This window comes from Mytilus galloprovincialis, chromosome 2 (genome assembly GCF_965363235.1).
Source record: "Mytilus galloprovincialis chromosome 2, xbMytGall1.hap1.1, whole genome shotgun sequence".
Classification (NCBI taxonomy): domain Eukaryota; kingdom Metazoa; phylum Mollusca; class Bivalvia; order Mytilida; family Mytilidae; genus Mytilus; species Mytilus galloprovincialis.
In genome coordinates, this window is record NC_134839.1 from 91583378 (window position 1) to 91608981 (window position 25604).

General features: G+C 41.0%; 39 non-coding genes across 39 annotated transcripts; all 39 read left to right on the forward strand.

The window, feature by feature from the left end:
- Positions 1-242: 242 nt before the first annotated feature.
- On the forward strand, positions 243-314 carry Trnae-cuc (transfer RNA glutamic acid (anticodon CUC)). Its single transcript has one exon. It is a non-coding gene; the product is annotated as a tRNA-Glu (tRNA).
- Positions 315-949: 635 nt separating this feature from the next.
- Positions 950-1021, forward strand: Trnaa-cgc (transfer RNA alanine (anticodon CGC)). Its single transcript has one exon. It is a non-coding gene; the product is annotated as a tRNA-Ala (tRNA).
- Positions 1022-1554: 533 nt separating this feature from the next.
- Trnae-cuc (transfer RNA glutamic acid (anticodon CUC)) lies at positions 1555-1626 on the forward strand. Its single transcript has one exon. It is a non-coding gene; the product is annotated as a tRNA-Glu (tRNA).
- A 635-nt stretch (positions 1627-2261) lies between these two features.
- Trnaa-cgc (transfer RNA alanine (anticodon CGC)) lies at positions 2262-2333 on the forward strand. The gene has a single exon. It is a non-coding gene; the product is annotated as a tRNA-Ala (tRNA).
- Positions 2334-2866: 533 nt separating this feature from the next.
- Positions 2867-2938, forward strand: Trnae-cuc (transfer RNA glutamic acid (anticodon CUC)). Its single transcript has one exon. It is a non-coding gene; the product is annotated as a tRNA-Glu (tRNA).
- Positions 2939-3573: 635 nt separating this feature from the next.
- Trnaa-cgc (transfer RNA alanine (anticodon CGC)) lies at positions 3574-3645 on the forward strand. The gene has a single exon. It is a non-coding gene; the product is annotated as a tRNA-Ala (tRNA).
- A 533-nt stretch (positions 3646-4178) lies between these two features.
- Positions 4179-4250, forward strand: Trnae-cuc (transfer RNA glutamic acid (anticodon CUC)). The gene has a single exon. It is a non-coding gene; the product is annotated as a tRNA-Glu (tRNA).
- Positions 4251-4885: 635 nt separating this feature from the next.
- On the forward strand, positions 4886-4957 carry Trnaa-cgc (transfer RNA alanine (anticodon CGC)). Its single transcript has one exon. It is a non-coding gene; the product is annotated as a tRNA-Ala (tRNA).
- Positions 4958-5490: 533 nt separating this feature from the next.
- Positions 5491-5562, forward strand: Trnae-cuc (transfer RNA glutamic acid (anticodon CUC)). Its single transcript has one exon. It is a non-coding gene; the product is annotated as a tRNA-Glu (tRNA).
- Positions 5563-6197: 635 nt separating this feature from the next.
- Trnaa-cgc (transfer RNA alanine (anticodon CGC)) lies at positions 6198-6269 on the forward strand. The gene has a single exon. It is a non-coding gene; the product is annotated as a tRNA-Ala (tRNA).
- Positions 6270-6802: 533 nt separating this feature from the next.
- Positions 6803-6874, forward strand: Trnae-cuc (transfer RNA glutamic acid (anticodon CUC)). Its single transcript has one exon. It is a non-coding gene; the product is annotated as a tRNA-Glu (tRNA).
- Positions 6875-7509: 635 nt separating this feature from the next.
- Positions 7510-7581, forward strand: Trnaa-cgc (transfer RNA alanine (anticodon CGC)). The gene has a single exon. It is a non-coding gene; the product is annotated as a tRNA-Ala (tRNA).
- Positions 7582-8114: 533 nt separating this feature from the next.
- Trnae-cuc (transfer RNA glutamic acid (anticodon CUC)) lies at positions 8115-8186 on the forward strand. Its single transcript has one exon. It is a non-coding gene; the product is annotated as a tRNA-Glu (tRNA).
- Positions 8187-8821: 635 nt separating this feature from the next.
- Positions 8822-8893, forward strand: Trnaa-cgc (transfer RNA alanine (anticodon CGC)). The gene has a single exon. It is a non-coding gene; the product is annotated as a tRNA-Ala (tRNA).
- A 533-nt stretch (positions 8894-9426) lies between these two features.
- Trnae-cuc (transfer RNA glutamic acid (anticodon CUC)) lies at positions 9427-9498 on the forward strand. The gene has a single exon. It is a non-coding gene; the product is annotated as a tRNA-Glu (tRNA).
- A 635-nt stretch (positions 9499-10133) lies between these two features.
- On the forward strand, positions 10134-10205 carry Trnaa-cgc (transfer RNA alanine (anticodon CGC)). Its single transcript has one exon. It is a non-coding gene; the product is annotated as a tRNA-Ala (tRNA).
- A 533-nt stretch (positions 10206-10738) lies between these two features.
- Positions 10739-10810, forward strand: Trnae-cuc (transfer RNA glutamic acid (anticodon CUC)). The gene has a single exon. It is a non-coding gene; the product is annotated as a tRNA-Glu (tRNA).
- Positions 10811-11445: 635 nt separating this feature from the next.
- Trnaa-cgc (transfer RNA alanine (anticodon CGC)) lies at positions 11446-11517 on the forward strand. Its single transcript has one exon. It is a non-coding gene; the product is annotated as a tRNA-Ala (tRNA).
- A 533-nt stretch (positions 11518-12050) lies between these two features.
- Trnae-cuc (transfer RNA glutamic acid (anticodon CUC)) lies at positions 12051-12122 on the forward strand. The gene has a single exon. It is a non-coding gene; the product is annotated as a tRNA-Glu (tRNA).
- Positions 12123-12757: 635 nt separating this feature from the next.
- On the forward strand, positions 12758-12829 carry Trnaa-cgc (transfer RNA alanine (anticodon CGC)). Its single transcript has one exon. It is a non-coding gene; the product is annotated as a tRNA-Ala (tRNA).
- A 533-nt stretch (positions 12830-13362) lies between these two features.
- Trnae-cuc (transfer RNA glutamic acid (anticodon CUC)) lies at positions 13363-13434 on the forward strand. The gene has a single exon. It is a non-coding gene; the product is annotated as a tRNA-Glu (tRNA).
- A 635-nt stretch (positions 13435-14069) lies between these two features.
- Positions 14070-14141, forward strand: Trnaa-cgc (transfer RNA alanine (anticodon CGC)). The gene has a single exon. It is a non-coding gene; the product is annotated as a tRNA-Ala (tRNA).
- Positions 14142-14674: 533 nt separating this feature from the next.
- Trnae-cuc (transfer RNA glutamic acid (anticodon CUC)) lies at positions 14675-14746 on the forward strand. The gene has a single exon. It is a non-coding gene; the product is annotated as a tRNA-Glu (tRNA).
- Positions 14747-15381: 635 nt separating this feature from the next.
- Positions 15382-15453, forward strand: Trnaa-cgc (transfer RNA alanine (anticodon CGC)). Its single transcript has one exon. It is a non-coding gene; the product is annotated as a tRNA-Ala (tRNA).
- Positions 15454-15986: 533 nt separating this feature from the next.
- Positions 15987-16058, forward strand: Trnae-cuc (transfer RNA glutamic acid (anticodon CUC)). Its single transcript has one exon. It is a non-coding gene; the product is annotated as a tRNA-Glu (tRNA).
- A 635-nt stretch (positions 16059-16693) lies between these two features.
- Trnaa-cgc (transfer RNA alanine (anticodon CGC)) lies at positions 16694-16765 on the forward strand. The gene has a single exon. It is a non-coding gene; the product is annotated as a tRNA-Ala (tRNA).
- A 533-nt stretch (positions 16766-17298) lies between these two features.
- Trnae-cuc (transfer RNA glutamic acid (anticodon CUC)) lies at positions 17299-17370 on the forward strand. The gene has a single exon. It is a non-coding gene; the product is annotated as a tRNA-Glu (tRNA).
- A 635-nt stretch (positions 17371-18005) lies between these two features.
- Trnaa-cgc (transfer RNA alanine (anticodon CGC)) lies at positions 18006-18077 on the forward strand. Its single transcript has one exon. It is a non-coding gene; the product is annotated as a tRNA-Ala (tRNA).
- Positions 18078-18610: 533 nt separating this feature from the next.
- Trnae-cuc (transfer RNA glutamic acid (anticodon CUC)) lies at positions 18611-18682 on the forward strand. The gene has a single exon. It is a non-coding gene; the product is annotated as a tRNA-Glu (tRNA).
- A 635-nt stretch (positions 18683-19317) lies between these two features.
- Trnaa-cgc (transfer RNA alanine (anticodon CGC)) lies at positions 19318-19389 on the forward strand. Its single transcript has one exon. It is a non-coding gene; the product is annotated as a tRNA-Ala (tRNA).
- A 533-nt stretch (positions 19390-19922) lies between these two features.
- Trnae-cuc (transfer RNA glutamic acid (anticodon CUC)) lies at positions 19923-19994 on the forward strand. Its single transcript has one exon. It is a non-coding gene; the product is annotated as a tRNA-Glu (tRNA).
- A 635-nt stretch (positions 19995-20629) lies between these two features.
- On the forward strand, positions 20630-20701 carry Trnaa-cgc (transfer RNA alanine (anticodon CGC)). The gene has a single exon. It is a non-coding gene; the product is annotated as a tRNA-Ala (tRNA).
- A 533-nt stretch (positions 20702-21234) lies between these two features.
- Positions 21235-21306, forward strand: Trnae-cuc (transfer RNA glutamic acid (anticodon CUC)). Its single transcript has one exon. It is a non-coding gene; the product is annotated as a tRNA-Glu (tRNA).
- A 635-nt stretch (positions 21307-21941) lies between these two features.
- On the forward strand, positions 21942-22013 carry Trnaa-cgc (transfer RNA alanine (anticodon CGC)). Its single transcript has one exon. It is a non-coding gene; the product is annotated as a tRNA-Ala (tRNA).
- A 533-nt stretch (positions 22014-22546) lies between these two features.
- Positions 22547-22618, forward strand: Trnae-cuc (transfer RNA glutamic acid (anticodon CUC)). The gene has a single exon. It is a non-coding gene; the product is annotated as a tRNA-Glu (tRNA).
- A 635-nt stretch (positions 22619-23253) lies between these two features.
- Positions 23254-23325, forward strand: Trnaa-cgc (transfer RNA alanine (anticodon CGC)). Its single transcript has one exon. It is a non-coding gene; the product is annotated as a tRNA-Ala (tRNA).
- A 533-nt stretch (positions 23326-23858) lies between these two features.
- Trnae-cuc (transfer RNA glutamic acid (anticodon CUC)) lies at positions 23859-23930 on the forward strand. Its single transcript has one exon. It is a non-coding gene; the product is annotated as a tRNA-Glu (tRNA).
- Positions 23931-24565: 635 nt separating this feature from the next.
- On the forward strand, positions 24566-24637 carry Trnaa-cgc (transfer RNA alanine (anticodon CGC)). Its single transcript has one exon. It is a non-coding gene; the product is annotated as a tRNA-Ala (tRNA).
- A 533-nt stretch (positions 24638-25170) lies between these two features.
- Positions 25171-25242, forward strand: Trnae-cuc (transfer RNA glutamic acid (anticodon CUC)). The gene has a single exon. It is a non-coding gene; the product is annotated as a tRNA-Glu (tRNA).
- Positions 25243-25604: the final 362 nt, after the last annotated feature.

The following is a 25604-nucleotide window of genomic DNA, read 5'->3' on the forward strand; positions in this document are numbered from 1 at the left end:
TACCCCAAGATGGTACTCAGAATAAAAAACTTTGTGGTTGCTGATTGGATGATGCAGGGTTTATATCATTATAATTAAGTTTTTTATTACAAGGCCAATATTCATTTACATTTGAAAGTAAAGGTAAGAAATAAAATATCATATTACAAAGTTTAAATGATATAGTTATAATGCATTCCACATATTTGCAATCTTGTAACCGTTGCAAAATAAGTTCACAAAGCTACCCCACTATGAGTAAGTCCCAGGTAGTCTAGTGGTTAGGATTCCGCGCTCTCACCGCGGCGGCCGGGGTTCGATTCCCCGTCTGGGAAGATATTTTTGCGCCTTTTCTCCGGATCGATATTGATATTAATAACGGTATATGCTTCAAACAACTGTTATGTGTACGTGGTCAATGAAAGAAACGGTGTATGTTTGTCCTATATACTATATGATTTCCTTTTACAACCAATACTTTATATTTTATGTCTTCCTTCGGCTCAATATATAACGAGGCGGACTGATTGATGGTTCAGTACATGAAAATGAACTACAAATGTACTTGCTCAACAAATTTCAATCCCAGTACAACTGTTAGAGACATAAAGATAACCATCTCGTCTTGGTGCAAGACTATTTTAATAATCAGAGTGGCATGTATATACACGGTATGAAAATACACTACTTAAATTTAATGTTCTATCGTTGTGAAGGGGATGTAGCTCAGTGGTAGAGCGTTCGCTTTGCATGTGAAAGGCCCCGGGTTCAATCCCCGGCATCTCCACTCCTAATTTTTTGTCAATGTCATTAAGTCCACATAAACTATGTCTTTCGTGCACGATCAAGTGAAAATGCACAGTAAAATATAAGTGAGCATCTCCGACCTCTCTTAGGACACCTACATGAACACTTTGTCCTGCGGTAAAAGGCGGAATTGAAAAGGAAATATTGATGAAAATCCAGGGACGGGGATGTAGCTCAGTGGTAGAGCGTTCGCTTCGCATGTGAAAGGCCCCGGGTTCGATCCCCGGCATCTCCATATTTTTTGGCCGCAGACAAAATCGGCATCGAGAAATCAATTAAAGTAATCTCGCCTACACAATGCTGCTTTGCCTTGAAAATCATAGAAAGCGCAACGGAATATAAGTGCTGTTTGAACAGCGAACTCGGCACAGATGACTTAAAATTTCAAAAATCACTCTTTAGAGGCATGTCTCAAATGCACGCTCAAACATTTCAGGCAAAGCCGAATTAATACCACACTCCCTTTCCCCGACAGGTTTTACTTGTGTCACAATTTTAATATATGGATTATAACTTTAAAATCGTGTGTCAGATTAACAAATCGAATGTTTATGTTAATGATTCCAGCCTGAAACAATGCGTTATATAGCGTCGACAGTAGCGACTATTCGGGGTGATTTCGCCGCCTTTTGCGGTCTTGAGCTATTGGCATTCTATAGTCTGTCTAACGCCAGTCGATATTCCCAATGACGTTGTAACGTACAAAAAAGGCATGATTGCTGTTAGTGTTGCTCTTTATATGTGTTAAGTTACCCCACTATGAGTAAGTCCCAGGTAGTCTAGTGGTTAGGATTCCGCGCTCTCACCGCGGCGGCCGGGGTTCGATTCCCCGTCTGGGAAGATATTTTTGCGCCTTTTCTCCGGATCGATATTGATATTAATAACGGTATATGCTTCAAACAACTGTTATGTGTACGTGGTCAATGAAAGAAACGGTGTATGTTTGTCCTATATACTATATGATTTCCTTTTACAACCAATACTTTATATTTTATGTCTTCCTTCGGCTCAATATATAACGAGGCGGACTGATTGATGGTTCAGTACATGAAAATGAACTACAAATGTACTTGCTCAACAAATTTCAATCCCAGTACAACTGTTAGAGACATAAAGATAACCATCTCGTCTTGGTGCAAGACTATTTTAATAATCAGAGTGGCATGTATATACACGGTATGAAAATACACTACTTAAATTTAATGTTCTATCGTTGTGAAGGGGATGTAGCTCAGTGGTAGAGCGTTCGCTTTGCATGTGAAAGGCCCCGGGTTCAATCCCCGGCATCTCCACTCCTAATTTTTTGTCAATGTCATTAAGTCCACATAAACTATGTCTTTCGTGCACGATCAAGTGAAAATGCACAGTAAAATATAAGTGAGCATCTCCGACCTCTCTTAGGACACCTACATGAACACTTTGTCCTGCGGTAAAAGGCGGAATTGAAAAGGAAATATTGATGAAAATCCAGGGACGGGGATGTAGCTCAGTGGTAGAGCGTTCGCTTCGCATGTGAAAGGCCCCGGGTTCGATCCCCGGCATCTCCATATTTTTTGGCCGCAGACAAAATCGGCATCGAGAAATCAATTAAAGTAATCTCGCCTACACAATGCTGCTTTGCCTTGAAAATCATAGAAAGCGCAACGGAATATAAGTGCTGTTTGAACAGCGAACTCGGCACAGATGACTTAAAATTTCAAAAATCACTCTTTAGAGGCATGTCTCAAATGCACGCTCAAACATTTCAGGCAAAGCCGAATTAATACCACACTCCCTTTCCCCGACAGGTTTTACTTGTGTCACAATTTTAATATATGGATTATAACTTTAAAATCGTGTGTCAGATTAACAAATCGAATGTTTATGTTAATGATTCCAGCCTGAAACAATGCGTTATATAGCGTCGACAGTAGCGACTATTCGGGGTGATTTCGCCGCCTTTTGCGGTCTTGAGCTATTGGCATTCTATAGTCTGTCTAACGCCAGTCGATATTCCCAATGACGTTGTAACGTACAAAAAAGGCATGATTGCTGTTAGTGTTGCTCTTTATATGTGTTAAGTTACCCCACTATGAGTAAGTCCCAGGTAGTCTAGTGGTTAGGATTCCGCGCTCTCACCGCGGCGGCCGGGGTTCGATTCCCCGTCTGGGAAGATATTTTTGCGCCTTTTCTCCGGATCGATATTGATATTAATAACGGTATATGCTTCAAACAACTGTTATGTGTACGTGGTCAATGAAAGAAACGGTGTATGTTTGTCCTATATACTATATGATTTCCTTTTACAACCAATACTTTATATTTTATGTCTTCCTTCGGCTCAATATATAACGAGGCGGACTGATTGATGGTTCAGTACATGAAAATGAACTACAAATGTACTTGCTCAACAAATTTCAATCCCAGTACAACTGTTAGAGACATAAAGATAACCATCTCGTCTTGGTGCAAGACTATTTTAATAATCAGAGTGGCATGTATATACACGGTATGAAAATACACTACTTAAATTTAATGTTCTATCGTTGTGAAGGGGATGTAGCTCAGTGGTAGAGCGTTCGCTTTGCATGTGAAAGGCCCCGGGTTCAATCCCCGGCATCTCCACTCCTAATTTTTTGTCAATGTCATTAAGTCCACATAAACTATGTCTTTCGTGCACGATCAAGTGAAAATGCACAGTAAAATATAAGTGAGCATCTCCGACCTCTCTTAGGACACCTACATGAACACTTTGTCCTGCGGTAAAAGGCGGAATTGAAAAGGAAATATTGATGAAAATCCAGGGACGGGGATGTAGCTCAGTGGTAGAGCGTTCGCTTCGCATGTGAAAGGCCCCGGGTTCGATCCCCGGCATCTCCATATTTTTTGGCCGCAGACAAAATCGGCATCGAGAAATCAATTAAAGTAATCTCGCCTACACAATGCTGCTTTGCCTTGAAAATCATAGAAAGCGCAACGGAATATAAGTGCTGTTTGAACAGCGAACTCGGCACAGATGACTTAAAATTTCAAAAATCACTCTTTAGAGGCATGTCTCAAATGCACGCTCAAACATTTCAGGCAAAGCCGAATTAATACCACACTCCCTTTCCCCGACAGGTTTTACTTGTGTCACAATTTTAATATATGGATTATAACTTTAAAATCGTGTGTCAGATTAACAAATCGAATGTTTATGTTAATGATTCCAGCCTGAAACAATGCGTTATATAGCGTCGACAGTAGCGACTATTCGGGGTGATTTCGCCGCCTTTTGCGGTCTTGAGCTATTGGCATTCTATAGTCTGTCTAACGCCAGTCGATATTCCCAATGACGTTGTAACGTACAAAAAAGGCATGATTGCTGTTAGTGTTGCTCTTTATATGTGTTAAGTTACCCCACTATGAGTAAGTCCCAGGTAGTCTAGTGGTTAGGATTCCGCGCTCTCACCGCGGCGGCCGGGGTTCGATTCCCCGTCTGGGAAGATATTTTTGCGCCTTTTCTCCGGATCGATATTGATATTAATAACGGTATATGCTTCAAACAACTGTTATGTGTACGTGGTCAATGAAAGAAACGGTGTATGTTTGTCCTATATACTATATGATTTCCTTTTACAACCAATACTTTATATTTTATGTCTTCCTTCGGCTCAATATATAACGAGGCGGACTGATTGATGGTTCAGTACATGAAAATGAACTACAAATGTACTTGCTCAACAAATTTCAATCCCAGTACAACTGTTAGAGACATAAAGATAACCATCTCGTCTTGGTGCAAGACTATTTTAATAATCAGAGTGGCATGTATATACACGGTATGAAAATACACTACTTAAATTTAATGTTCTATCGTTGTGAAGGGGATGTAGCTCAGTGGTAGAGCGTTCGCTTTGCATGTGAAAGGCCCCGGGTTCAATCCCCGGCATCTCCACTCCTAATTTTTTGTCAATGTCATTAAGTCCACATAAACTATGTCTTTCGTGCACGATCAAGTGAAAATGCACAGTAAAATATAAGTGAGCATCTCCGACCTCTCTTAGGACACCTACATGAACACTTTGTCCTGCGGTAAAAGGCGGAATTGAAAAGGAAATATTGATGAAAATCCAGGGACGGGGATGTAGCTCAGTGGTAGAGCGTTCGCTTCGCATGTGAAAGGCCCCGGGTTCGATCCCCGGCATCTCCATATTTTTTGGCCGCAGACAAAATCGGCATCGAGAAATCAATTAAAGTAATCTCGCCTACACAATGCTGCTTTGCCTTGAAAATCATAGAAAGCGCAACGGAATATAAGTGCTGTTTGAACAGCGAACTCGGCACAGATGACTTAAAATTTCAAAAATCACTCTTTAGAGGCATGTCTCAAATGCACGCTCAAACATTTCAGGCAAAGCCGAATTAATACCACACTCCCTTTCCCCGACAGGTTTTACTTGTGTCACAATTTTAATATATGGATTATAACTTTAAAATCGTGTGTCAGATTAACAAATCGAATGTTTATGTTAATGATTCCAGCCTGAAACAATGCGTTATATAGCGTCGACAGTAGCGACTATTCGGGGTGATTTCGCCGCCTTTTGCGGTCTTGAGCTATTGGCATTCTATAGTCTGTCTAACGCCAGTCGATATTCCCAATGACGTTGTAACGTACAAAAAAGGCATGATTGCTGTTAGTGTTGCTCTTTATATGTGTTAAGTTACCCCACTATGAGTAAGTCCCAGGTAGTCTAGTGGTTAGGATTCCGCGCTCTCACCGCGGCGGCCGGGGTTCGATTCCCCGTCTGGGAAGATATTTTTGCGCCTTTTCTCCGGATCGATATTGATATTAATAACGGTATATGCTTCAAACAACTGTTATGTGTACGTGGTCAATGAAAGAAACGGTGTATGTTTGTCCTATATACTATATGATTTCCTTTTACAACCAATACTTTATATTTTATGTCTTCCTTCGGCTCAATATATAACGAGGCGGACTGATTGATGGTTCAGTACATGAAAATGAACTACAAATGTACTTGCTCAACAAATTTCAATCCCAGTACAACTGTTAGAGACATAAAGATAACCATCTCGTCTTGGTGCAAGACTATTTTAATAATCAGAGTGGCATGTATATACACGGTATGAAAATACACTACTTAAATTTAATGTTCTATCGTTGTGAAGGGGATGTAGCTCAGTGGTAGAGCGTTCGCTTTGCATGTGAAAGGCCCCGGGTTCAATCCCCGGCATCTCCACTCCTAATTTTTTGTCAATGTCATTAAGTCCACATAAACTATGTCTTTCGTGCACGATCAAGTGAAAATGCACAGTAAAATATAAGTGAGCATCTCCGACCTCTCTTAGGACACCTACATGAACACTTTGTCCTGCGGTAAAAGGCGGAATTGAAAAGGAAATATTGATGAAAATCCAGGGACGGGGATGTAGCTCAGTGGTAGAGCGTTCGCTTCGCATGTGAAAGGCCCCGGGTTCGATCCCCGGCATCTCCATATTTTTTGGCCGCAGACAAAATCGGCATCGAGAAATCAATTAAAGTAATCTCGCCTACACAATGCTGCTTTGCCTTGAAAATCATAGAAAGCGCAACGGAATATAAGTGCTGTTTGAACAGCGAACTCGGCACAGATGACTTAAAATTTCAAAAATCACTCTTTAGAGGCATGTCTCAAATGCACGCTCAAACATTTCAGGCAAAGCCGAATTAATACCACACTCCCTTTCCCCGACAGGTTTTACTTGTGTCACAATTTTAATATATGGATTATAACTTTAAAATCGTGTGTCAGATTAACAAATCGAATGTTTATGTTAATGATTCCAGCCTGAAACAATGCGTTATATAGCGTCGACAGTAGCGACTATTCGGGGTGATTTCGCCGCCTTTTGCGGTCTTGAGCTATTGGCATTCTATAGTCTGTCTAACGCCAGTCGATATTCCCAATGACGTTGTAACGTACAAAAAAGGCATGATTGCTGTTAGTGTTGCTCTTTATATGTGTTAAGTTACCCCACTATGAGTAAGTCCCAGGTAGTCTAGTGGTTAGGATTCCGCGCTCTCACCGCGGCGGCCGGGGTTCGATTCCCCGTCTGGGAAGATATTTTTGCGCCTTTTCTCCGGATCGATATTGATATTAATAACGGTATATGCTTCAAACAACTGTTATGTGTACGTGGTCAATGAAAGAAACGGTGTATGTTTGTCCTATATACTATATGATTTCCTTTTACAACCAATACTTTATATTTTATGTCTTCCTTCGGCTCAATATATAACGAGGCGGACTGATTGATGGTTCAGTACATGAAAATGAACTACAAATGTACTTGCTCAACAAATTTCAATCCCAGTACAACTGTTAGAGACATAAAGATAACCATCTCGTCTTGGTGCAAGACTATTTTAATAATCAGAGTGGCATGTATATACACGGTATGAAAATACACTACTTAAATTTAATGTTCTATCGTTGTGAAGGGGATGTAGCTCAGTGGTAGAGCGTTCGCTTTGCATGTGAAAGGCCCCGGGTTCAATCCCCGGCATCTCCACTCCTAATTTTTTGTCAATGTCATTAAGTCCACATAAACTATGTCTTTCGTGCACGATCAAGTGAAAATGCACAGTAAAATATAAGTGAGCATCTCCGACCTCTCTTAGGACACCTACATGAACACTTTGTCCTGCGGTAAAAGGCGGAATTGAAAAGGAAATATTGATGAAAATCCAGGGACGGGGATGTAGCTCAGTGGTAGAGCGTTCGCTTCGCATGTGAAAGGCCCCGGGTTCGATCCCCGGCATCTCCATATTTTTTGGCCGCAGACAAAATCGGCATCGAGAAATCAATTAAAGTAATCTCGCCTACACAATGCTGCTTTGCCTTGAAAATCATAGAAAGCGCAACGGAATATAAGTGCTGTTTGAACAGCGAACTCGGCACAGATGACTTAAAATTTCAAAAATCACTCTTTAGAGGCATGTCTCAAATGCACGCTCAAACATTTCAGGCAAAGCCGAATTAATACCACACTCCCTTTCCCCGACAGGTTTTACTTGTGTCACAATTTTAATATATGGATTATAACTTTAAAATCGTGTGTCAGATTAACAAATCGAATGTTTATGTTAATGATTCCAGCCTGAAACAATGCGTTATATAGCGTCGACAGTAGCGACTATTCGGGGTGATTTCGCCGCCTTTTGCGGTCTTGAGCTATTGGCATTCTATAGTCTGTCTAACGCCAGTCGATATTCCCAATGACGTTGTAACGTACAAAAAAGGCATGATTGCTGTTAGTGTTGCTCTTTATATGTGTTAAGTTACCCCACTATGAGTAAGTCCCAGGTAGTCTAGTGGTTAGGATTCCGCGCTCTCACCGCGGCGGCCGGGGTTCGATTCCCCGTCTGGGAAGATATTTTTGCGCCTTTTCTCCGGATCGATATTGATATTAATAACGGTATATGCTTCAAACAACTGTTATGTGTACGTGGTCAATGAAAGAAACGGTGTATGTTTGTCCTATATACTATATGATTTCCTTTTACAACCAATACTTTATATTTTATGTCTTCCTTCGGCTCAATATATAACGAGGCGGACTGATTGATGGTTCAGTACATGAAAATGAACTACAAATGTACTTGCTCAACAAATTTCAATCCCAGTACAACTGTTAGAGACATAAAGATAACCATCTCGTCTTGGTGCAAGACTATTTTAATAATCAGAGTGGCATGTATATACACGGTATGAAAATACACTACTTAAATTTAATGTTCTATCGTTGTGAAGGGGATGTAGCTCAGTGGTAGAGCGTTCGCTTTGCATGTGAAAGGCCCCGGGTTCAATCCCCGGCATCTCCACTCCTAATTTTTTGTCAATGTCATTAAGTCCACATAAACTATGTCTTTCGTGCACGATCAAGTGAAAATGCACAGTAAAATATAAGTGAGCATCTCCGACCTCTCTTAGGACACCTACATGAACACTTTGTCCTGCGGTAAAAGGCGGAATTGAAAAGGAAATATTGATGAAAATCCAGGGACGGGGATGTAGCTCAGTGGTAGAGCGTTCGCTTCGCATGTGAAAGGCCCCGGGTTCGATCCCCGGCATCTCCATATTTTTTGGCCGCAGACAAAATCGGCATCGAGAAATCAATTAAAGTAATCTCGCCTACACAATGCTGCTTTGCCTTGAAAATCATAGAAAGCGCAACGGAATATAAGTGCTGTTTGAACAGCGAACTCGGCACAGATGACTTAAAATTTCAAAAATCACTCTTTAGAGGCATGTCTCAAATGCACGCTCAAACATTTCAGGCAAAGCCGAATTAATACCACACTCCCTTTCCCCGACAGGTTTTACTTGTGTCACAATTTTAATATATGGATTATAACTTTAAAATCGTGTGTCAGATTAACAAATCGAATGTTTATGTTAATGATTCCAGCCTGAAACAATGCGTTATATAGCGTCGACAGTAGCGACTATTCGGGGTGATTTCGCCGCCTTTTGCGGTCTTGAGCTATTGGCATTCTATAGTCTGTCTAACGCCAGTCGATATTCCCAATGACGTTGTAACGTACAAAAAAGGCATGATTGCTGTTAGTGTTGCTCTTTATATGTGTTAAGTTACCCCACTATGAGTAAGTCCCAGGTAGTCTAGTGGTTAGGATTCCGCGCTCTCACCGCGGCGGCCGGGGTTCGATTCCCCGTCTGGGAAGATATTTTTGCGCCTTTTCTCCGGATCGATATTGATATTAATAACGGTATATGCTTCAAACAACTGTTATGTGTACGTGGTCAATGAAAGAAACGGTGTATGTTTGTCCTATATACTATATGATTTCCTTTTACAACCAATACTTTATATTTTATGTCTTCCTTCGGCTCAATATATAACGAGGCGGACTGATTGATGGTTCAGTACATGAAAATGAACTACAAATGTACTTGCTCAACAAATTTCAATCCCAGTACAACTGTTAGAGACATAAAGATAACCATCTCGTCTTGGTGCAAGACTATTTTAATAATCAGAGTGGCATGTATATACACGGTATGAAAATACACTACTTAAATTTAATGTTCTATCGTTGTGAAGGGGATGTAGCTCAGTGGTAGAGCGTTCGCTTTGCATGTGAAAGGCCCCGGGTTCAATCCCCGGCATCTCCACTCCTAATTTTTTGTCAATGTCATTAAGTCCACATAAACTATGTCTTTCGTGCACGATCAAGTGAAAATGCACAGTAAAATATAAGTGAGCATCTCCGACCTCTCTTAGGACACCTACATGAACACTTTGTCCTGCGGTAAAAGGCGGAATTGAAAAGGAAATATTGATGAAAATCCAGGGACGGGGATGTAGCTCAGTGGTAGAGCGTTCGCTTCGCATGTGAAAGGCCCCGGGTTCGATCCCCGGCATCTCCATATTTTTTGGCCGCAGACAAAATCGGCATCGAGAAATCAATTAAAGTAATCTCGCCTACACAATGCTGCTTTGCCTTGAAAATCATAGAAAGCGCAACGGAATATAAGTGCTGTTTGAACAGCGAACTCGGCACAGATGACTTAAAATTTCAAAAATCACTCTTTAGAGGCATGTCTCAAATGCACGCTCAAACATTTCAGGCAAAGCCGAATTAATACCACACTCCCTTTCCCCGACAGGTTTTACTTGTGTCACAATTTTAATATATGGATTATAACTTTAAAATCGTGTGTCAGATTAACAAATCGAATGTTTATGTTAATGATTCCAGCCTGAAACAATGCGTTATATAGCGTCGACAGTAGCGACTATTCGGGGTGATTTCGCCGCCTTTTGCGGTCTTGAGCTATTGGCATTCTATAGTCTGTCTAACGCCAGTCGATATTCCCAATGACGTTGTAACGTACAAAAAAGGCATGATTGCTGTTAGTGTTGCTCTTTATATGTGTTAAGTTACCCCACTATGAGTAAGTCCCAGGTAGTCTAGTGGTTAGGATTCCGCGCTCTCACCGCGGCGGCCGGGGTTCGATTCCCCGTCTGGGAAGATATTTTTGCGCCTTTTCTCCGGATCGATATTGATATTAATAACGGTATATGCTTCAAACAACTGTTATGTGTACGTGGTCAATGAAAGAAACGGTGTATGTTTGTCCTATATACTATATGATTTCCTTTTACAACCAATACTTTATATTTTATGTCTTCCTTCGGCTCAATATATAACGAGGCGGACTGATTGATGGTTCAGTACATGAAAATGAACTACAAATGTACTTGCTCAACAAATTTCAATCCCAGTACAACTGTTAGAGACATAAAGATAACCATCTCGTCTTGGTGCAAGACTATTTTAATAATCAGAGTGGCATGTATATACACGGTATGAAAATACACTACTTAAATTTAATGTTCTATCGTTGTGAAGGGGATGTAGCTCAGTGGTAGAGCGTTCGCTTTGCATGTGAAAGGCCCCGGGTTCAATCCCCGGCATCTCCACTCCTAATTTTTTGTCAATGTCATTAAGTCCACATAAACTATGTCTTTCGTGCACGATCAAGTGAAAATGCACAGTAAAATATAAGTGAGCATCTCCGACCTCTCTTAGGACACCTACATGAACACTTTGTCCTGCGGTAAAAGGCGGAATTGAAAAGGAAATATTGATGAAAATCCAGGGACGGGGATGTAGCTCAGTGGTAGAGCGTTCGCTTCGCATGTGAAAGGCCCCGGGTTCGATCCCCGGCATCTCCATATTTTTTGGCCGCAGACAAAATCGGCATCGAGAAATCAATTAAAGTAATCTCGCCTACACAATGCTGCTTTGCCTTGAAAATCATAGAAAGCGCAACGGAATATAAGTGCTGTTTGAACAGCGAACTCGGCACAGATGACTTAAAATTTCAAAAATCACTCTTTAGAGGCATGTCTCAAATGCACGCTCAAACATTTCAGGCAAAGCCGAATTAATACCACACTCCCTTTCCCCGACAGGTTTTACTTGTGTCACAATTTTAATATATGGATTATAACTTTAAAATCGTGTGTCAGATTAACAAATCGAATGTTTATGTTAATGATTCCAGCCTGAAACAATGCGTTATATAGCGTCGACAGTAGCGACTATTCGGGGTGATTTCGCCGCCTTTTGCGGTCTTGAGCTATTGGCATTCTATAGTCTGTCTAACGCCAGTCGATATTCCCAATGACGTTGTAACGTACAAAAAAGGCATGATTGCTGTTAGTGTTGCTCTTTATATGTGTTAAGTTACCCCACTATGAGTAAGTCCCAGGTAGTCTAGTGGTTAGGATTCCGCGCTCTCACCGCGGCGGCCGGGGTTCGATTCCCCGTCTGGGAAGATATTTTTGCGCCTTTTCTCCGGATCGATATTGATATTAATAACGGTATATGCTTCAAACAACTGTTATGTGTACGTGGTCAATGAAAGAAACGGTGTATGTTTGTCCTATATACTATATGATTTCCTTTTACAACCAATACTTTATATTTTATGTCTTCCTTCGGCTCAATATATAACGAGGCGGACTGATTGATGGTTCAGTACATGAAAATGAACTACAAATGTACTTGCTCAACAAATTTCAATCCCAGTACAACTGTTAGAGACATAAAGATAACCATCTCGTCTTGGTGCAAGACTATTTTAATAATCAGAGTGGCATGTATATACACGGTATGAAAATACACTACTTAAATTTAATGTTCTATCGTTGTGAAGGGGATGTAGCTCAGTGGTAGAGCGTTCGCTTTGCATGTGAAAGGCCCCGGGTTCAATCCCCGGCATCTCCACTCCTAATTTTTTGTCAATGTCATTAAGTCCACATAAACTATGTCTTTCGTGCACGATCAAGTGAAAATGCACAGTAAAATATAAGTGAGCATCTCCGACCTCTCTTAGGACACCTACATGAACACTTTGTCCTGCGGTAAAAGGCGGAATTGAAAAGGAAATATTGATGAAAATCCAGGGACGGGGATGTAGCTCAGTGGTAGAGCGTTCGCTTCGCATGTGAAAGGCCCCGGGTTCGATCCCCGGCATCTCCATATTTTTTGGCCGCAGACAAAATCGGCATCGAGAAATCAATTAAAGTAATCTCGCCTACACAATGCTGCTTTGCCTTGAAAATCATAGAAAGCGCAACGGAATATAAGTGCTGTTTGAACAGCGAACTCGGCACAGATGACTTAAAATTTCAAAAATCACTCTTTAGAGGCATGTCTCAAATGCACGCTCAAACATTTCAGGCAAAGCCGAATTAATACCACACTCCCTTTCCCCGACAGGTTTTACTTGTGTCACAATTTTAATATATGGATTATAACTTTAAAATCGTGTGTCAGATTAACAAATCGAATGTTTATGTTAATGATTCCAGCCTGAAACAATGCGTTATATAGCGTCGACAGTAGCGACTATTCGGGGTGATTTCGCCGCCTTTTGCGGTCTTGAGCTATTGGCATTCTATAGTCTGTCTAACGCCAGTCGATATTCCCAATGACGTTGTAACGTACAAAAAAGGCATGATTGCTGTTAGTGTTGCTCTTTATATGTGTTAAGTTACCCCACTATGAGTAAGTCCCAGGTAGTCTAGTGGTTAGGATTCCGCGCTCTCACCGCGGCGGCCGGGGTTCGATTCCCCGTCTGGGAAGATATTTTTGCGCCTTTTCTCCGGATCGATATTGATATTAATAACGGTATATGCTTCAAACAACTGTTATGTGTACGTGGTCAATGAAAGAAACGGTGTATGTTTGTCCTATATACTATATGATTTCCTTTTACAACCAATACTTTATATTTTATGTCTTCCTTCGGCTCAATATATAACGAGGCGGACTGATTGATGGTTCAGTACATGAAAATGAACTACAAATGTACTTGCTCAACAAATTTCAATCCCAGTACAACTGTTAGAGACATAAAGATAACCATCTCGTCTTGGTGCAAGACTATTTTAATAATCAGAGTGGCATGTATATACACGGTATGAAAATACACTACTTAAATTTAATGTTCTATCGTTGTGAAGGGGATGTAGCTCAGTGGTAGAGCGTTCGCTTTGCATGTGAAAGGCCCCGGGTTCAATCCCCGGCATCTCCACTCCTAATTTTTTGTCAATGTCATTAAGTCCACATAAACTATGTCTTTCGTGCACGATCAAGTGAAAATGCACAGTAAAATATAAGTGAGCATCTCCGACCTCTCTTAGGACACCTACATGAACACTTTGTCCTGCGGTAAAAGGCGGAATTGAAAAGGAAATATTGATGAAAATCCAGGGACGGGGATGTAGCTCAGTGGTAGAGCGTTCGCTTCGCATGTGAAAGGCCCCGGGTTCGATCCCCGGCATCTCCATATTTTTTGGCCGCAGACAAAATCGGCATCGAGAAATCAATTAAAGTAATCTCGCCTACACAATGCTGCTTTGCCTTGAAAATCATAGAAAGCGCAACGGAATATAAGTGCTGTTTGAACAGCGAACTCGGCACAGATGACTTAAAATTTCAAAAATCACTCTTTAGAGGCATGTCTCAAATGCACGCTCAAACATTTCAGGCAAAGCCGAATTAATACCACACTCCCTTTCCCCGACAGGTTTTACTTGTGTCACAATTTTAATATATGGATTATAACTTTAAAATCGTGTGTCAGATTAACAAATCGAATGTTTATGTTAATGATTCCAGCCTGAAACAATGCGTTATATAGCGTCGACAGTAGCGACTATTCGGGGTGATTTCGCCGCCTTTTGCGGTCTTGAGCTATTGGCATTCTATAGTCTGTCTAACGCCAGTCGATATTCCCAATGACGTTGTAACGTACAAAAAAGGCATGATTGCTGTTAGTGTTGCTCTTTATATGTGTTAAGTTACCCCACTATGAGTAAGTCCCAGGTAGTCTAGTGGTTAGGATTCCGCGCTCTCACCGCGGCGGCCGGGGTTCGATTCCCCGTCTGGGAAGATATTTTTGCGCCTTTTCTCCGGATCGATATTGATATTAATAACGGTATATGCTTCAAACAACTGTTATGTGTACGTGGTCAATGAAAGAAACGGTGTATGTTTGTCCTATATACTATATGATTTCCTTTTACAACCAATACTTTATATTTTATGTCTTCCTTCGGCTCAATATATAACGAGGCGGACTGATTGATGGTTCAGTACATGAAAATGAACTACAAATGTACTTGCTCAACAAATTTCAATCCCAGTACAACTGTTAGAGACATAAAGATAACCATCTCGTCTTGGTGCAAGACTATTTTAATAATCAGAGTGGCATGTATATACACGGTATGAAAATACACTACTTAAATTTAATGTTCTATCGTTGTGAAGGGGATGTAGCTCAGTGGTAGAGCGTTCGCTTTGCATGTGAAAGGCCCCGGGTTCAATCCCCGGCATCTCCACTCCTAATTTTTTGTCAATGTCATTAAGTCCACATAAACTATGTCTTTCGTGCACGATCAAGTGAAAATGCACAGTAAAATATAAGTGAGCATCTCCGACCTCTCTTAGGACACCTACATGAACACTTTGTCCTGCGGTAAAAGGCGGAATTGAAAAGGAAATATTGATGAAAATCCAGGGACGGGGATGTAGCTCAGTGGTAGAGCGTTCGCTTCGCATGTGAAAGGCCCCGGGTTCGATCCCCGGCATCTCCATATTTTTTGGCCGCAGACAAAATCGGCATCGAGAAATCAATTAAAGTAATCTCGCCTACACAATGCTGCTTTGCCTTGAAAATCATAGAAAGCGCAACGGAATATAAGTGCTGTTTGAACAGCGAACTCGGCACAGATGACTTAAAATTTCAAAAATCACTCTTTAGAGGCATGTCTCAAATGCACGCTCAAACATTTCAGGCAAAGCCGAATTAATACCACACTCCCTTTCCCCGACAGGTTTTACTTGTGTCACAATTTTAATATATGGATTATAACTTTAAAATCGTGTGTCAGATTAACAAATCGAATGTTTATGTTAATGATTCCAGCCTGAAACAATGCGTTATATAGCGTCGACAGTAGCGACTATTCGGGGTGATTTCGCCGCCTTTTGCGGTCTTGAGCTATTGGCATTCTATAGTCTGTCTAACGCCAGTCGATATTCCCAATGACGTTGTAACGTACAAAAAAGGCATGATTGCTGTTAGTGTTGCTCTTTATATGTGTTAAGTTACCCCACTATGAGTAAGTCCCAGGTAGTCTAGTGGTTAGGATTCCGCGCTCTCACCGCGGCGGCCGGGGTTCGATTCCCCGTCTGGGAAGATATTTTTGCGCCTTTTCTCCGGATCGATATTGATATTAATAACGGTATATGCTTCAAACAACTGTTATGTGTACGTGGTCAATGAAAGAAACGGTGTATGTTTGTCCTATATACTATATGATTTCCTTTTACAACCAATACTTTATATTTTATGTCTTCCTTCGGCTCAATATATAACGAGGCGGACTGATTGATGGTTCAGTACATGAAAATGAACTACAAATGTACTTGCTCAACAAATTTCAATCCCAGTACAACTGTTAGAGACATAAAGATAACCATCTCGTCTTGGTGCAAGACTATTTTAATAATCAGAGTGGCATGTATATACACGGTATGAAAATACACTACTTAAATTTAATGTTCTATCGTTGTGAAGGGGATGTAGCTCAGTGGTAGAGCGTTCGCTTTGCATGTGAAAGGCCCCGGGTTCAATCCCCGGCATCTCCACTCCTAATTTTTTGTCAATGTCATTAAGTCCACATAAACTATGTCTTTCGTGCACGATCAAGTGAAAATGCACAGTAAAATATAAGTGAGCATCTCCGACCTCTCTTAGGACACCTACATGAACACTTTGTCCTGCGGTAAAAGGCGGAATTGAAAAGGAAATATTGATGAAAATCCAGGGACGGGGATGTAGCTCAGTGGTAGAGCGTTCGCTTCGCATGTGAAAGGCCCCGGGTTCGATCCCCGGCATCTCCATATTTTTTGGCCGCAGACAAAATCGGCATCGAGAAATCAATTAAAGTAATCTCGCCTACACAATGCTGCTTTGCCTTGAAAATCATAGAAAGCGCAACGGAATATAAGTGCTGTTTGAACAGCGAACTCGGCACAGATGACTTAAAATTTCAAAAATCACTCTTTAGAGGCATGTCTCAAATGCACGCTCAAACATTTCAGGCAAAGCCGAATTAATACCACACTCCCTTTCCCCGACAGGTTTTACTTGTGTCACAATTTTAATATATGGATTATAACTTTAAAATCGTGTGTCAGATTAACAAATCGAATGTTTATGTTAATGATTCCAGCCTGAAACAATGCGTTATATAGCGTCGACAGTAGCGACTATTCGGGGTGATTTCGCCGCCTTTTGCGGTCTTGAGCTATTGGCATTCTATAGTCTGTCTAACGCCAGTCGATATTCCCAATGACGTTGTAACGTACAAAAAAGGCATGATTGCTGTTAGTGTTGCTCTTTATATGTGTTAAGTTACCCCACTATGAGTAAGTCCCAGGTAGTCTAGTGGTTAGGATTCCGCGCTCTCACCGCGGCGGCCGGGGTTCGATTCCCCGTCTGGGAAGATATTTTTGCGCCTTTTCTCCGGATCGATATTGATATTAATAACGGTATATGCTTCAAACAACTGTTATGTGTACGTGGTCAATGAAAGAAACGGTGTATGTTTGTCCTATATACTATATGATTTCCTTTTACAACCAATACTTTATATTTTATGTCTTCCTTCGGCTCAATATATAACGAGGCGGACTGATTGATGGTTCAGTACATGAAAATGAACTACAAATGTACTTGCTCAACAAATTTCAATCCCAGTACAACTGTTAGAGACATAAAGATAACCATCTCGTCTTGGTGCAAGACTATTTTAATAATCAGAGTGGCATGTATATACACGGTATGAAAATACACTACTTAAATTTAATGTTCTATCGTTGTGAAGGGGATGTAGCTCAGTGGTAGAGCGTTCGCTTTGCATGTGAAAGGCCCCGGGTTCAATCCCCGGCATCTCCACTCCTAATTTTTTGTCAATGTCATTAAGTCCACATAAACTATGTCTTTCGTGCACGATCAAGTGAAAATGCACAGTAAAATATAAGTGAGCATCTCCGACCTCTCTTAGGACACCTACATGAACACTTTGTCCTGCGGTAAAAGGCGGAATTGAAAAGGAAATATTGATGAAAATCCAGGGACGGGGATGTAGCTCAGTGGTAGAGCGTTCGCTTCGCATGTGAAAGGCCCCGGGTTCGATCCCCGGCATCTCCATATTTTTTGGCCGCAGACAAAATCGGCATCGAGAAATCAATTAAAGTAATCTCGCCTACACAATGCTGCTTTGCCTTGAAAATCATAGAAAGCGCAACGGAATATAAGTGCTGTTTGAACAGCGAACTCGGCACAGATGACTTAAAATTTCAAAAATCACTCTTTAGAGGCATGTCTCAAATGCACGCTCAAACATTTCAGGCAAAGCCGAATTAATACCACACTCCCTTTCCCCGACAGGTTTTACTTGTGTCACAATTTTAATATATGGATTATAACTTTAAAATCGTGTGTCAGATTAACAAATCGAATGTTTATGTTAATGATTCCAGCCTGAAACAATGCGTTATATAGCGTCGACAGTAGCGACTATTCGGGGTGATTTCGCCGCCTTTTGCGGTCTTGAGCTATTGGCATTCTATAGTCTGTCTAACGCCAGTCGATATTCCCAATGACGTTGTAACGTACAAAAAAGGCATGATTGCTGTTAGTGTTGCTCTTTATATGTGTTAAGTTACCCCACTATGAGTAAGTCCCAGGTAGTCTAGTGGTTAGGATTCCGCGCTCTCACCGCGGCGGCCGGGGTTCGATTCCCCGTCTGGGAAGATATTTTTGCGCCTTTTCTCCGGATCGATATTGATATTAATAACGGTATATGCTTCAAACAACTGTTATGTGTACGTGGTCAATGAAAGAAACGGTGTATGTTTGTCCTATATACTATATGATTTCCTTTTACAACCAATACTTTATATTTTATGTCTTCCTTCGGCTCAATATATAACGAGGCGGACTGATTGATGGTTCAGTACATGAAAATGAACTACAAATGTACTTGCTCAACAAATTTCAATCCCAGTACAACTGTTAGAGACATAAAGATAACCATCTCGTCTTGGTGCAAGACTATTTTAATAATCAGAGTGGCATGTATATACACGGTATGAAAATACACTACTTAAATTTAATGTTCTATCGTTGTGAAGGGGATGTAGCTCAGTGGTAGAGCGTTCGCTTTGCATGTGAAAGGCCCCGGGTTCAATCCCCGGCATCTCCACTCCTAATTTTTTGTCAATGTCATTAAGTCCACATAAACTATGTCTTTCGTGCACGATCAAGTGAAAATGCACAGTAAAATATAAGTGAGCATCTCCGACCTCTCTTAGGACACCTACATGAACACTTTGTCCTGCGGTAAAAGGCGGAATTGAAAAGGAAATATTGATGAAAATCCAGGGACGGGGATGTAGCTCAGTGGTAGAGCGTTCGCTTCGCATGTGAAAGGCCCCGGGTTCGATCCCCGGCATCTCCATATTTTTTGGCCGCAGACAAAATCGGCATCGAGAAATCAATTAAAGTAATCTCGCCTACACAATGCTGCTTTGCCTTGAAAATCATAGAAAGCGCAACGGAATATAAGTGCTGTTTGAACAGCGAACTCGGCACAGATGACTTAAAATTTCAAAAATCACTCTTTAGAGGCATGTCTCAAATGCACGCTCAAACATTTCAGGCAAAGCCGAATTAATACCACACTCCCTTTCCCCGACAGGTTTTACTTGTGTCACAATTTTAATATATGGATTATAACTTTAAAATCGTGTGTCAGATTAACAAATCGAATGTTTATGTTAATGATTCCAGCCTGAAACAATGCGTTATATAGCGTCGACAGTAGCGACTATTCGGGGTGATTTCGCCGCCTTTTGCGGTCTTGAGCTATTGGCATTCTATAGTCTGTCTAACGCCAGTCGATATTCCCAATGACGTTGTAACGTACAAAAAAGGCATGATTGCTGTTAGTGTTGCTCTTTATATGTGTTAAGTTACCCCACTATGAGTAAGTCCCAGGTAGTCTAGTGGTTAGGATTCCGCGCTCTCACCGCGGCGGCCGGGGTTCGATTCCCCGTCTGGGAAGATATTTTTGCGCCTTTTCTCCGGATCGATATTGATATTAATAACGGTATATGCTTCAAACAACTGTTATGTGTACGTGGTCAATGAAAGAAACGGTGTATGTTTGTCCTATATACTATATGATTTCCTTTTACAACCAATACTTTATATTTTATGTCTTCCTTCGGCTCAATATATAACGAGGCGGACTGATTGATGGTTCAGTACATGAAAATGAACTACAAATGTACTTGCTCAACAAATTTCAATCCCAGTACAACTGTTAGAGACATAAAGATAACCATCTCGTCTTGGTGCAAGACTATTTTAATAATCAGAGTGGCATGTATATACACGGTATGAAAATACACTACTTAAATTTAATGTTCTATCGTTGTGAAGGGGATGTAGCTCAGTGGTAGAGCGTTCGCTTTGCATGTGAAAGGCCCCGGGTTCAATCCCCGGCATCTCCACTCCTAATTTTTTGTCAATGTCATTAAGTCCACATAAACTATGTCTTTCGTGCACGATCAAGTGAAAATGCACAGTAAAATATAAGTGAGCATCTCCGACCTCTCTTAGGACACCTACATGAACACTTTGTCCTGCGGTAAAAGGCGGAATTGAAAAGGAAATATTGATGAAAATCCAGGGACGGGGATGTAGCTCAGTGGTAGAGCGTTCGCTTCGCATGTGAAAGGCCCCGGGTTCGATCCCCGGCATCTCCATATTTTTTGGCCGCAGACAAAATCGGCATCGAGAAATCAATTAAAGTAATCTCGCCTACACAATGCTGCTTTGCCTTGAAAATCATAGAAAGCGCAACGGAATATAAGTGCTGTTTGAACAGCGAACTCGGCACAGATGACTTAAAATTTCAAAAATCACTCTTTAGAGGCATGTCTCAAATGCACGCTCAAACATTTCAGGCAAAGCCGAATTAATACCACACTCCCTTTCCCCGACAGGTTTTACTTGTGTCACAATTTTAATATATGGATTATAACTTTAAAATCGTGTGTCAGATTAACAAATCGAATGTTTATGTTAATGATTCCAGCCTGAAACAATGCGTTATATAGCGTCGACAGTAGCGACTATTCGGGGTGATTTCGCCGCCTTTTGCGGTCTTGAGCTATTGGCATTCTATAGTCTGTCTAACGCCAGTCGATATTCCCAATGACGTTGTAACGTACAAAAAAGGCATGATTGCTGTTAGTGTTGCTCTTTATATGTGTTAAGTTACCCCACTATGAGTAAGTCCCAGGTAGTCTAGTGGTTAGGATTCCGCGCTCTCACCGCGGCGGCCGGGGTTCGATTCCCCGTCTGGGAAGATATTTTTGCGCCTTTTCTCCGGATCGATATTGATATTAATAACGGTATATGCTTCAAACAACTGTTATGTGTACGTGGTCAATGAAAGAAACGGTGTATGTTTGTCCTATATACTATATGATTTCCTTTTACAACCAATACTTTATATTTTATGTCTTCCTTCGGCTCAATATATAACGAGGCGGACTGATTGATGGTTCAGTACATGAAAATGAACTACAAATGTACTTGCTCAACAAATTTCAATCCCAGTACAACTGTTAGAGACATAAAGATAACCATCTCGTCTTGGTGCAAGACTATTTTAATAATCAGAGTGGCATGTATATACACGGTATGAAAATACACTACTTAAATTTAATGTTCTATCGTTGTGAAGGGGATGTAGCTCAGTGGTAGAGCGTTCGCTTTGCATGTGAAAGGCCCCGGGTTCAATCCCCGGCATCTCCACTCCTAATTTTTTGTCAATGTCATTAAGTCCACATAAACTATGTCTTTCGTGCACGATCAAGTGAAAATGCACAGTAAAATATAAGTGAGCATCTCCGACCTCTCTTAGGACACCTACATGAACACTTTGTCCTGCGGTAAAAGGCGGAATTGAAAAGGAAATATTGATGAAAATCCAGGGACGGGGATGTAGCTCAGTGGTAGAGCGTTCGCTTCGCATGTGAAAGGCCCCGGGTTCGATCCCCGGCATCTCCATATTTTTTGGCCGCAGACAAAATCGGCATCGAGAAATCAATTAAAGTAATCTCGCCTACACAATGCTGCTTTGCCTTGAAAATCATAGAAAGCGCAACGGAATATAAGTGCTGTTTGAACAGCGAACTCGGCACAGATGACTTAAAATTTCAAAAATCACTCTTTAGAGGCATGTCTCAAATGCACGCTCAAACATTTCAGGCAAAGCCGAATTAATACCACACTCCCTTTCCCCGACAGGTTTTACTTGTGTCACAATTTTAATATATGGATTATAACTTTAAAATCGTGTGTCAGATTAACAAATCGAATGTTTATGTTAATGATTCCAGCCTGAAACAATGCGTTATATAGCGTCGACAGTAGCGACTATTCGGGGTGATTTCGCCGCCTTTTGCGGTCTTGAGCTATTGGCATTCTATAGTCTGTCTAACGCCAGTCGATATTCCCAATGACGTTGTAACGTACAAAAAAGGCATGATTGCTGTTAGTGTTGCTCTTTATATGTGTTAAGTTACCCCACTATGAGTAAGTCCCAGGTAGTCTAGTGGTTAGGATTCCGCGCTCTCACCGCGGCGGCCGGGGTTCGATTCCCCGTCTGGGAAGATATTTTTGCGCCTTTTCTCCGGATCGATATTGATATTAATAACGGTATATGCTTCAAACAACTGTTATGTGTACGTGGTCAATGAAAGAAACGGTGTATGTTTGTCCTATATACTATATGATTTCCTTTTACAACCAATACTTTATATTTTATGTCTTCCTTCGGCTCAATATATAACGAGGCGGACTGATTGATGGTTCAGTACATGAAAATGAACTACAAATGTACTTGCTCAACAAATTTCAATCCCAGTACAACTGTTAGAGACATAAAGATAACCATCTCGTCTTGGTGCAAGACTATTTTAATAATCAGAGTGGCATGTATATACACGGTATGAAAATACACTACTTAAATTTAATGTTCTATCGTTGTGAAGGGGATGTAGCTCAGTGGTAGAGCGTTCGCTTTGCATGTGAAAGGCCCCGGGTTCAATCCCCGGCATCTCCACTCCTAATTTTTTGTCAATGTCATTAAGTCCACATAAACTATGTCTTTCGTGCACGATCAAGTGAAAATGCACAGTAAAATATAAGTGAGCATCTCCGACCTCTCTTAGGACACCTACATGAACACTTTGTCCTGCGGTAAAAGGCGGAATTGAAAAGGAAATATTGATGAAAATCCAGGGACGGGGATGTAGCTCAGTGGTAGAGCGTTCGCTTCGCATGTGAAAGGCCCCGGGTTCGATCCCCGGCATCTCCATATTTTTTGGCCGCAGACAAAATCGGCATCGAGAAATCAATTAAAGTAATCTCGCCTACACAATGCTGCTTTGCCTTGAAAATCATAGAAAGCGCAACGGAATATAAGTGCTGTTTGAACAGCGAACTCGGCACAGATGACTTAAAATTTCAAAAATCACTCTTTAGAGGCATGTCTCAAATGCACGCTCAAACATTTCAGGCAAAGCCGAATTAATACCACACTCCCTTTCCCCGACAGGTTTTACTTGTGTCACAATTTTAATATATGGATTATAACTTTAAAATCGTGTGTCAGATTAACAAATCGAATGTTTATGTTAATGATTCCAGCCTGAAACAATGCGTTATATAGCGTCGACAGTAGCGACTATTCGGGGTGATTTCGCCGCCTTTTGCGGTCTTGAGCTATTGGCATTCTATAGTCTGTCTAACGCCAGTCGATATTCCCAATGACGTTGTAACGTACAAAAAAGGCATGATTGCTGTTAGTGTTGCTCTTTATATGTGTTAAGTTACCCCACTATGAGTAAGTCCCAGGTAGTCTAGTGGTTAGGATTCCGCGCTCTCACCGCGGCGGCCGGGGTTCGATTCCCCGTCTGGGAAGATATTTTTGCGCCTTTTCTCCGGATCGATATTGATATTAATAACGGTATATGCTTCAAACAACTGTTATGTGTACGTGGTCAATGAAAGAAACGGTGTATGTTTGTCCTATATACTATATGATTTCCTTTTACAACCAATACTTTATATTTTATGTCTTCCTTCGGCTCAATATATAACGAGGCGGACTGATTGATGGTTCAGTACATGAAAATGAACTACAAATGTACTTGCTCAACAAATTTCAATCCCAGTACAACTGTTAGAGACATAAAGATAACCATCTCGTCTTGGTGCAAGACTATTTTAATAATCAGAGTGGCATGTATATACACGGTATGAAAATACACTACTTAAATTTAATGTTCTATCGTTGTGAAGGGGATGTAGCTCAGTGGTAGAGCGTTCGCTTTGCATGTGAAAGGCCCCGGGTTCAATCCCCGGCATCTCCACTCCTAATTTTTTGTCAATGTCATTAAGTCCACATAAACTATGTCTTTCGTGCACGATCAAGTGAAAATGCACAGTAAAATATAAGTGAGCATCTCCGACCTCTCTTAGGACACCTACATGAACACTTTGTCCTGCGGTAAAAGGCGGAATTGAAAAGGAAATATTGATGAAAATCCAGGGACGGGGATGTAGCTCAGTGGTAGAGCGTTCGCTTCGCATGTGAAAGGCCCCGGGTTCGATCCCCGGCATCTCCATATTTTTTGGCCGCAGACAAAATCGGCATCGAGAAATCAATTAAAGTAATCTCGCCTACACAATGCTGCTTTGCCTTGAAAATCATAGAAAGCGCAACGGAATATAAGTGCTGTTTGAACAGCGAACTCGGCACAGATGACTTAAAATTTCAAAAATCACTCTTTAGAGGCATGTCTCAAATGCACGCTCAAACATTTCAGGCAAAGCCGAATTAATACCACACTCCCTTTCCCCGACAGGTTTTACTTGTGTCACAATTTTAATATATGGATTATAACTTTAAAATCGTGTGTCAGATTAACAAATCGAATGTTTATGTTAATGATTCCAGCCTGAAACAATGCGTTATATAGCGTCGACAGTAGCGACTATTCGGGGTGATTTCGCCGCCTTTTGCGGTCTTGAGCTATTGGCATTCTATAGTCTGTCTAACGCCAGTCGATATTCCCAATGACGTTGTAACGTACAAAAAAGGCATGATTGCTGTTAGTGTTGCTCTTTATATGTGTTAAGTTACCCCACTATGAGTAAGTCCCAGGTAGTCTAGTGGTTAGGATTCCGCGCTCTCACCGCGGCGGCCGGGGTTCGATTCCCCGTCTGGGAAGATATTTTTGCGCCTTTTCTCCGGATCGATATTGATATTAATAACGGTATATGCTTCAAACAACTGTTATGTGTACGTGGTCAATGAAAGAAACGGTGTATGTTTGTCCTATATACTATATGATTTCCTTTTACAACCAATACTTTATATTTTATGTCTTCCTTCGGCTCAATATATAACGAGGCGGACTGATTGATGGTTCAGTACATGAAAATGAACTACAAATGTACTTGCTCAACAAATTTCAATCCCAGTACAACTGTTAGAGACATAAAGATAACCATCTCGTCTTGGTGCAAGACTATTTTAATAATCAGAGTGGCATGTATATACACGGTATGAAAATACACTACTTAAATTTA